This window comes from Loxodonta africana, chromosome 15 (assembly GCF_030014295.1).
Source record: "Loxodonta africana isolate mLoxAfr1 chromosome 15, mLoxAfr1.hap2, whole genome shotgun sequence".
Lineage (NCBI taxonomy): Eukaryota > Metazoa > Chordata > Mammalia > Proboscidea > Elephantidae > Loxodonta > Loxodonta africana.
The window spans coordinates 22711228-22721335 of record NC_087356.1 but is presented as its reverse complement, the minus strand read 5'-3'; the positions used below and the strand labels follow the sequence as shown (position 1 = coordinate 22721335).

The following is a 10108-nucleotide window of genomic DNA, read 5'->3' as shown; positions in this document are numbered from 1 at the left end:
CAAGGGAGAAAGGAGACAGCCAAAGACACAAGGGAAAGATTAGTCCAAAGGACTTACGAACCGCAACTACCACAGCCTCCACCAGACTGAGTCCAGCACAACTAGATGGTGCCCAGCCACCACCACCAACTGCCCTGACAGGGATCACAGTAGAGAGTCCAGACAGAGCTGGAGAAAAATGTAGAACAAGATTCTAATTCAAAAAAAAAAAAAAGACCTGACTGGTCTGACAGAGACTGCAGAATCTGGCCCCTGGACACCCTTTTAGCTCAGTAGTGAGGTCACTCCTGAGGTTCACCCTTCAGCTGAAGATTAGACAGGCCCATAAAACAAAATGGGACTAAAGAGGCACACCAGCCCAGGGCAAGGACAAAAAGGCTGGAGAGGACAGGAAAGCTGGTAATAGGGAAACCGAGGTCGAGAAGGGGAGTGTTGACGTGTCGTAGGGTTGGTAACCAATATCACAAAACAGTATATGTACTAATTTCTTCTGTAAACCTTCATCTAAAGTACAATTAAAAAAAAAAAAGTACTTGTTTTGTCTTCTAGAATTAAAAATTCAAACTCTTTTGCATGGTACTCCTGACCTTTCTTTCTAGTTGTTCCTATGTTAAAACTGGATCTGACTGCATGTTTCTCAAATGCCCAGCCCTCTTCCACCTGTTGGTGCCTTTGTATGTACTTCTTTCCTTTCTGCAATGTCCTTCTCCTCTCTGTGCCTGGCAAACGTCATTCCCGTGCCATTCTGTGAAAATTTTCCCAGCTCCCCCAAGATATTAATGGCCATTTATTTGTAAGTAACTGTTACTGGATAGTACATTCCATATTTGACTATGTCGAACTGCCCCCTCCCCCCCAAACTGGGCTTCTCCAGAGCGGAGAATGCACTGTATTCAGCCTTGCAAAGCTGCTTACCATTATATTATTTGTCATGGAATAGACATGTTAAGTAAATGAGTTGGTGGGTGGGCGAGTAGACACTCATCCTGCTGGGTTTGGGGAGCCAGCAGAAGTGCCAGGGAAATAAGTTGGATTTATCACCTAGGGCTAGGCAGGTATTTGAAAGCCCCTTGGGTAAACAGTTACACAAATGTCTTAGGCACCAGGGGAAAGCTCCCACAAAGGAAACAGCTCTTCTAAAAGTTACAGGACTTTTGTGCTCAGAGATTCTTCTTACATTATCTGAGAAAAGAGTCAGATATGTGTCAGGTCGTTACTTTCATTTGTGAACGGTAAAAGTGAACTTCTCCAAAATAAGTACGAGAAAATCAAAATTTATAAGTAATGTTAGTTTTGTTTAGGTAAGCCGATTTAGCTGAGTTTTTTTTTTTTTTTTAATGTTCTTGAGTCTTGCATTTTGAGAGACTGTAGCTAGCTGAACAGAGAAATTGTAGGAACAGACCGCTACTCTAAACCTTTTATTTCCTTCATTTAGCAAACATTTAGTGTTTACCTCTATATATATCAACCACAGTGTTAGATACAAAGATGAATGAAAAAAAGACACAGTCCCTTCTTTTCCAGAGACTTCACAGCCTAGACTGAGTCAGGCATGTGGAGGAAAATATTATAATACTGTATAATAGGTGGAAACCCTGGTGGCGTAGTACTGTGGCTGCTAACCAAAAGGTCAACAGTTAAATCCACCAGGCTCTCCTTGGAGACCCTATGGGGCAGTCCTACTCTGTCCGGTAGGGTTGCTATCAGTTGGAATCAACTCAACGGCAGTGGTTTTTTTTTTTATATAATAGACGCTGGAGTTATTCTGGCCACTGTGCTTGCCCAGTTTGAACTCAGCATGTAGCAGCTATTTGGACATTTTATTATTCATTCTGTGGACATCATTCATCTGATGGAGTTGTATAATAAATGCCACACAATTAAGTATTGAAAGAATTCCTTAGTTGTTTTGTTGTAAAACCTCTCTAATTGTTGCTTTTCAGTGAATTTTCTTGGCTACTGTCAGAGGCAACATGATACAGTGGAACAAGTGTGAGACATAGGATTGGATGACCTAGGTTGGGGTACCCTGAATTTTTTTTTTCTTTATCTATAAAATGGCCACAAGACTGCCTGGTTCCAGGTCCTTGTGGATATATTGAGTATGGTAGTTAATTATCTAAGATGCTTGATCGATTGTAAAATGCAGTTTAAATTTTTTAAATCAGTTAAACCTCTGATAATTAGTATGTTATATTTTTGGCAGGTCTAGGTGTCACAATTTAATTCTAAGTTCCGTGCAGCACTGAGCGATAATGTACTGATTAACAAAGGAGAAACTACTAGTTGGGGTGGTTTGGACTACAGATGACAGAATAAAAGCCAAAAAGTGGCTTAAACAATATGGAATGTATCATTTCACAAAATGAGAAGTCCCGGGCCAGAGAGTTCCAGGCCTAGTTCAGCAGTTCATCAGGTTCATCGGGGCATGGACGTTAAAGCCCTGCAGGTTAGGAGATCAGGGGCATGGACGTTAAAGCCCTGCAGGTTAGGAGATCAGGGGCATGGACGTTAAAGCCCTGCAGGTTAGGAGATCAGGGGCATGGACGTTAAAGCCCTGCAGGTTAGGAGATCAGGGGCATGGACGTTAAAGCCCTGCAGGTTAGGAGATCAGGGGCATGGACGTTAAAGCCCTGCAGGTTAGGAGAGAGCTGCTGCAGTTTCAGGCACCGTCATCTGACTGAAGAAGAGAGTGCCTCCTGTAGTCTCTCTTTTATCAGGGAGAAAAAAAACTTTCTTGCAAGCCTCATAGCAAGTTTTTATATTAGGTTCCACTGAATTCTTCTTAGTTCTTCCATACCAGAAAAAAATCAAATTTTTTACCCTTGGAAGTTAAATTCTTATAGCCTGGCCCTAGCACTTTCACTGCCTTATAATAGTAAAAATAACTCCATCAATATTTTACTTGGTACCCTGAACAGAGGTCATAGATTACTGAGAGGATTGTAGACAGTGAATACTTTATCTGGTCTCTGATGTTACACTGTACTTTTTCACCAGTGCAGACCTGTCGTAGACCTCCCGCCATGTTGTCTGCCCCTTTACAAAAATATTTTCTCTACCTAGTTTACCAGAACTGAAATTCTGCTTCCCCCGGGAAGGGTGTCTCTCCTGCAGCCCTTTCAAATGAACAAGAGAGGCTGTTCATTTCAGATGTGGGTTTGAGTTGTTGGCATGGTGTTAGAACAGAGTTTGGCAAATTTTTTTTGTAAAAGACGAGATAGTAATATTGTAGTCTTTGAGCCTGTAATAGACTTCTCCAGCTGGACTCTTATCAATTCTGACTCATGTTGACCCCACATGTGTCGGACCCTATGCCCCATACGGTTTTTGATGGCTGATTTTTCAGAAGTAGTCAGGCCTTTGTTGTGATGTACTTCTGGGTGGCCAAACCCACCAGGCTTTCTGTTAGCAGCCAGCCCGCCTGTTAACCATTTGCACCACCCAAGAACTCCCTATTATTACTTTTATGTTCCCCTGCAGAGTCTCTCCAGTCTTTCTAACTGTACCTTCCTTTATGTCTCCTGATTGCAATCAGCTAATGTATTCTTGGAGATTCTCTTTTTTCATTCACCATTTAAAGAACTGTCTCACGTTTTCCCTCTAGGTTCCACCATCAACTTTAGATCTTTATGGACACCTAGTGTTCCTTGACCACCTCGATTTTACTAACCTGCACTTTTTTTCTATTTCACTTAATTCCCATGGCTGTAGTCAAGATAGTCTCTTACCATCATCCAGAACTGTTCAACTCCTAGGACTTTATCTCCTCTATTTTGAGATTATTTTCTCAATTTTAAGTATTGAGAATGGTGTGCTTATAGGGTATTCTGTTGTGTTTTGGAATTACATGCGTTTTTAAATTAAGATACAGTACCAAAGTAGTACTGTTCCCTGTAAGAAGTTGTAGAGTTTTCATCTCTTCGGAGCCCTGGTGGTGCAGTGATTAAGAGCTACAGCTGCTAACCAAAAAGTTGGCAGTTCGAATCCACTAGCTGCTCTTTAGAAACCCTATGGTACAGTTCTCCTCTGTCCTACAGGGTTGTTTTGAGTCAGAATGGATGCAATGGCAACAGGGTTTGTTTGTTTGTTTGTTTCATCTTTTCACGCCTCTTGTCAGCTGTCTCCGCCTATCTCACACCCTCTTATTGTGTTTCTTTGATTGTGTCTACCATGTTACATATATAAACAGCACATTTGAAATTGGTATTCCATTGTGAGTTGCTAGTGACAAGCCACTTGAGTTCAAGTATTCTAAGGTGAGAAGAAAATGGCTTCCATCACTTACTGCTTCTGTTGTATGAAACAAGAGCTGTAACTGTATGCCATATTGGTGAGAATACAGACAGTGGGGATTAGATTAGCTGATGTTCAGAGTTGCCCTTTATACGACTCATTACTAGCTGTGCAACCTCGTGCAAGCTGCTTAACCTTCTTGACATCACTGTTTACTCAGAGGAAGGTTTGGAGGATAAATGAGATGCTGCTGTACAGTCTCTTAACAAATTGCCCAGAGCATAAGTAACTGTATTATATTTTTGTATTCGATTTATGTTAGTTTTCCTCTTCCTGTCCATATATAGTCACAAAGTTAACTTTTATAGATTGCTTTCTAGGTCCGTTAGTTTTTGCCTCTAAAAGCATCCTGTAATACTTGACAAGATAACATTTATTGCATTTTTTTTTTTTTTTTAGTTGGGTAAAGTAGTCGTTGAAATTTAAATTAATTCATCTGAGGTGTGAGGTGTCTGAAAGATTTTAGGACTTCAGTTAAATAATTGTAATTCCATTGAAAGGTGCCCTGGTGTCATAGTGGTTAAAAGCTTGGCTGCTAACCAAAAGGTCGGTGTTTTGAATCTAATAGCCCTCCTTGGAAACTCTCTTAGGCAGTTCTACTCTGTCCTGTAGGGTCGCTGTGAGTAGGAATTGACTCGATGGCAGTGGTTTTTTTGGTTTAATTCCATTGAAAGGTAGTTCTGTTATTAGTATAAAACCAGACAAAAAGAGCTAGCAGGTTTTTTTGTTTGTTTTTATAAACTTAGGCATTTTAAAAGATCTTTGCTTTAATAAAGCTTTTGTCATGTGTTCGTTGTTACTTAAGAGATATTATCTTAATTTTCTAGGACTGTCATAACAAATTAGCACAAAGTGGGTGGCTTTGAAGAACAGAGATTCAAATTTTCTCACAGTTCTGGGGGCCATAAGTCTGAACTAAGGGCACTGGTAGGGCTATGCTCGCTGTATGTTGGCCTTAGGGGAAGATCCTTTCTTGTCTCTTTCAGCTTTTGTAAACCTGCTGCCATTGAGTCATTTCCAACTCAGAGCAGCTACATCTGTTACAGAGTATAACTGCTCCATAGGGTTTTCTTGACTAATCTTTACAAAAACAGATGGCCAGGCCTTTCTTTGGTAACTCTGCTGGGTGGACTTGAACCACCAACCTTTAGGTTAGTAGTCCAGTACAATCTGTTGGAGCCACCCAGGGACCTCTTAGCTTTCATCGCCCAGGTATTTCTTGGTTTCCATGGCTTTTAGAAGGATCCTCACGTACTGTTTAACTGAGAACACCTGCAAAGAAAAACCCTAGTTCCCCAAATAAGGTCACAGTCACCAGTGGAGAGTTAGGACTCCAGTTTATCTATTGGGGGACACAGTTGAATCCATACCAGACATATCTTTGGGAGTGAAATCTTAGTCTTAAATCCTTGGATTTATTGATTAGTTGCTTACAGTGTACTAAGCACTTTGTAAAACATGATTCTTACCTTTTGGACATGTTACTCAATCGTTAGAGAGTTTGCTTAAATGTTGGGAGCCTCATTCTTGGAAAAATTGTGGTTTGGCCTAATGAGGAAGACCATCTACAAATGGACTGTGTTTTACACCAGTTGTTTAGGACTCAATACATTTCCCAAAGAAATTTTTTTATAAAGGTTTACTAAAGCCTTTTTTTTTTTTTTTTGCGTATTTCAATGATAATTCAGATGTTTATTAAGTATCATCTGTGTGTATTATTCAGGTCCCTGGGTGGTGCAAATGGTTTGTTCTCACCTGCTGAAAGGCTGGCGATTTGAACCCACCCAGCCACACCACAGAAGAAAGACCTGGTGATCTCCTTCCGTAAAGATTATAGCCAAGAAAACCCTATGGAGTTCAGCTGTACTCTGTATCGCATGGGATTGCCATGAGTTGGAATTGGCTCTGTGGCAACGAGTTTTTTTTATGTGTGTATGTATGTATGCACCGAAGGATAATGTGATGGTTAAAGTTGTGTGTCAGCTTGGCTGGCCATGATGCTCAGTGGTTTGGTAGCTATGTAATGATCTAGTCATCCTCCATGATGTGATCTGTTGTGATCAACCAATCAGTTGTAAGAGAGGTTTCCTGGGGGTGTGGCTTGCATCCCATACATATATATATTGAGTTTTTTTTATATATGTACATGTGTATATATATATATATATATATATATATATATATATATATATATATATGGAGGTTCTGGCAAAGCTTGCTTGTTGTGGATCCTGCCTCTGGCTCATCATCACCTGACCTCTGGCTCTTGAGACCCGAGCCAGCAGCCTGTTTTATTGCATGTGCATCTTGGATTTGTCAGCTTTCACAGCCTCTGAGCCAGCGGCCTGCTTTCTGACCTGGTGATCTTGAGGTCATCAACCCCTGCAGCTGTGTGAGTCAGGAAGAGCCTCCAGCCTGATGCCTGACCCACGGACTTGGGACTTGCCAGCCGTTTCCTTGAGATAGAGAGGTTTTAGAACAAAACAACTATAGAATTTTTTGAACACTTAAATAATTGTGTGGCATTTATTAGACAACTCCATCAGATGAATGATGTCCACAGAATGAATAATAAAATGTCCAAATAGCTGCTACATGCTGAGTTCAAACTGGGCAAGCACAGTGGCCAGAATAACTCCAGTGCCTATTATATAAAAAAACCCACTGCCGTTGAGTTGATTCCAATTCATAGCAACCGTACCGGACAGAGTAGAACTGCCCCATAGGGTCTCCAAGGAGCACGTGGTGGATCTGAATTGTCAACCTTTTGGTTAGCAGCCATAGTACTTAACCACTACACCACCAGGTTTCCACCTATTATACAGTATTGTAGTTGTGTTAATGAGAATTAAGTTGTATTATGTTAATGAGGCAAGATTAGGGTGTATTTCGAGTCAGTTTCTTTTGATATATAAAATATGAAATGAGCAAGGGAGAGAGCAGAGATGGGAAAAATAGATGCAAAGCCACATGGAGATTGCCTAGGAACAGAAGCTCAAAGAGACAAGGACCTTCCTCCAGAGCCCACAGAGAGAAGCCTTCCCCTAGAGCTGGCTAAACTAGTACATCCATGCCACAGGAATAAAATGAACTGTTCATACACCCAAAAACCAGCATGAATCTCCGGAGTATTCTTAGTGAAAAAAGCCAAACATAAATGGCTACATACTGTATGATTTCATTCCTATAATCTTGAAATGACAGAATTATAGAAATGAAGACTAGATTAGTGGATGCCAGAGTTTGAAGGTGAGTGGGTGTAAGAGGTAATGGCTGTGGTAAAAAAGGGCAAGATGAGGGATCCTTGTGTTGGAGGAAATGTTCTGTATCTTGACTATCAATGTCAGCATCTTGGTTGTGATATTGTACTTACTGTACTATACTTTTGTAACATGTTACCATTGAGATAAACTGGGTAAAGGATACATTGGATCTCTGTATTAGTTCTTAAAATTGCACGAAAATCCACAATTATCTCAATATAAAAAGTTTAATTAAAAAATGATTTGTACAAGAATGTTGTAGAAATTTTAGTCACTATAGCCTCCAAACTGCAAATAACTCAAATGTCTGTCAGTCAGAGGGACTTAAGCTTTCCCTATCTTTAAAAAAATTTTTTTGGATATTAATATTTTTATGATTTTATTATTTTTTAAATGATGTAAATAGGTAGTTAAAAACTTCTTTGCCAAACTATTTTTCGTTTCATTTTCTTTATTTCAGTTCCTTAGTCTTCATGCCCATGTAACTATTGTACTGGGATGAACCGTGTGAGACTGTTATTTTTGTAGATCAGAATGGTTGAATATCTCTGATTTATTTGGTTCAGTCTAATAACTAAGAAAGTCACAATGGAAATGGATAAATATTCATAATACAGAAAGTCTTTGAAGAGCAGCAAATATGATTGTCAGATCAATTTCCTCCACACAATCTTTCTCCCCTAATATCTTTATTTCCCTAGTTTCCCTTTGGTATAACTTTCCTTCAGTTTGAAGAAATTCTGTTTATATTTATTGCAGTGTAGTTCTGGTGTTGATAAATTCTCAGCTTTTGTTTGTCTGACTTTTGTCTTTAGTTTGTTTTAATTTTTGAAGGGTTTGTTTTCCTCCATCTGAATCTAGAGTTCTAAATTGACAGCTTGCCTTTCAGCAAATTAAAGCTGGCCTGTTGGCTGTTGGCTTGCATTATCTCTGACAAGAAATCATGGAAATTATTTTTGTTTCCTTATACTTACTAGGAAACCCTCGTGGCACAGTGGTTAAGTGCTACGGCTGCTAACCAGAGGGTTGGCAGTTCGAATCCACCAGGCGCTCTTTGGAAACTTTAGGGGGCAGTTTTACTCTGTTCTATAGGACTGCTATGAGTCAGAATCGATTCGATGGCACTGGGTTTGGTTTGTTGGTTTGTACTTACTGTGTCTTTTTTTTTTTTTTTTTCCTTCTCCCCCTCTCCCTGTTTTTAAGAAATTTCTTCTATGAGCAACTTGATTATGATGTTCTTTGGTGTAGTTTTCATTTTGTTTGGCTTTATTGAGGTTTGAACTCCTTGCATCTGTGGGTTTTACAGTTTTTTATCAAATTTGAGAAAATTTTGGCTATTATTTCTTAAACTATTTTTTTCTGTCCCTTTTCCTCCCACACTGCAATTATACATATTTTTGTCTTCCTGATGTGTTCCCAGAGGTCACTGAGAATATTTTCATTTCTTTTGCTTTCTAATTTCTGGTTTTTAATGCTATATATTGAGTTAATGTCTCTTCTCCTCTGTTTAATCTGCAAAGTCCATCCAGTAAAATTTTCATGTCAATTACTGTATTTTTCACTCTTGAAGATCCACTTGAATTTTTTATCTTCCCCTTTTTAATGTACATGCTTCCTCTAAATTCTTGAGCAAATTTATATAGCTCATGTGCTAGTTTTTATTTCTGTCATTTCAGCTTCTGTTTCCATTGACTGATTTTCTTCCTGGTTATGGGTTACTTTTTCTTTGCATGCTTAGTAATTTGTGGTTGAATTCTAGACATTGTGAATGTTATGCTGTCAAGTGCTGGATTTTGTTGTCTTGGGTTTTGTTTTGGTACGTAACTGAGTTGCTTGTCAGTCTACTTGACACTTGCCAGGCATGTTTTTAAGTGTCATTAGGACAGATTTAGAGTAGTTTTTACTCTAAGGCTAGCTTATCCCTACTAACAAGTGTCCCCTTCTGGGGTTTCTACCAAAAGCTTCAGGTGTTAGATGAAATGCTTTCTCTGGCTGGGTGAAACTTCATGGCTCCCAGATCCATGTGCTCTCTGGCCCTTGGAGTTCCACCTAATGAAAAAAATAGGAATGAATACTTTAGTTGCCTATACTAGTTTAACAGGAGATTTATTTGTAAAATTGAGTAATAGGTATAATTGTTTCTGGCCACATTACTGAATAACCAAAAAGCCAAACCCGTTGCTGTCGAGTCGATTCAGACTCATAGCGACCCTATAGGACAGAGTAGGACTGCCCCTTACGGTTTCCAAGGAGCACCTGGTGGATTCGAACTGCCTACCTTTTGGTTAGCAGCCGTAGCTCTTAACCGCTATGCTACCAGGGTTTCCTATAGGATCTTTAAAGTAGTTAACAGTTGTTATATACCTTCAAACATTTGCTAGATGGACTCAAGCAAGTTATAGAGTCTGATTATGGATGCATTGATTAGACTAGAAACTTTTAGATGATTTTATTTTCCTCCTACAATCATTTGACAAGTGTAAATATGTCATTGGCTTCTATTGAAAAAGTGGTTACATTTTACAATGTTATACTATCCTAATGAGCAT

General features: G+C 39.4%; 1 protein-coding gene across 2 annotated transcripts in view; it reads left to right on the top strand.

Annotated features, from left to right (window-relative positions):
- The window catches only part of PPP3R1 (protein phosphatase 3 regulatory subunit B, alpha), a 74053-nt gene that overhangs the window by 17451 nt on the left and 46494 nt on the right, over positions 1–10108 (top strand). The gene's annotated exons all lie outside the window — the stretch shown is intronic.